We start from the raw sequence: 204 nt of genomic DNA, 5'->3' as shown, positions 1-204 counted from the left end.
GTGGCTACTAGCTGATTACTGAGGGGAACCCTCACATTCAGAGGCACTAAACCTCTGAATCCCAGAGCCAGGAGGCAACACCAGGGGGTAGGTCTTGGGCCTCTATGCCCTGTTGTTGGCCATCCAAAGGAACAGGATGCAGGACTAGATGGACCACTGGTCTGATCCAGCAGGGCTTTTCTTATGTTGTTAAAAGACAATAAT

This window comes from Gekko japonicus, unplaced genomic scaffold, assembly GCF_001447785.1.
Source record: "Gekko japonicus isolate JY-2015 unplaced genomic scaffold, Gekko_japonicus_V1.1 scaffold69, whole genome shotgun sequence".
Lineage (NCBI taxonomy): Eukaryota > Metazoa > Chordata > Lepidosauria > Squamata > Gekkonidae > Gekko > Gekko japonicus.
Note: the sequence above shows the minus strand (reverse complement) of the source record.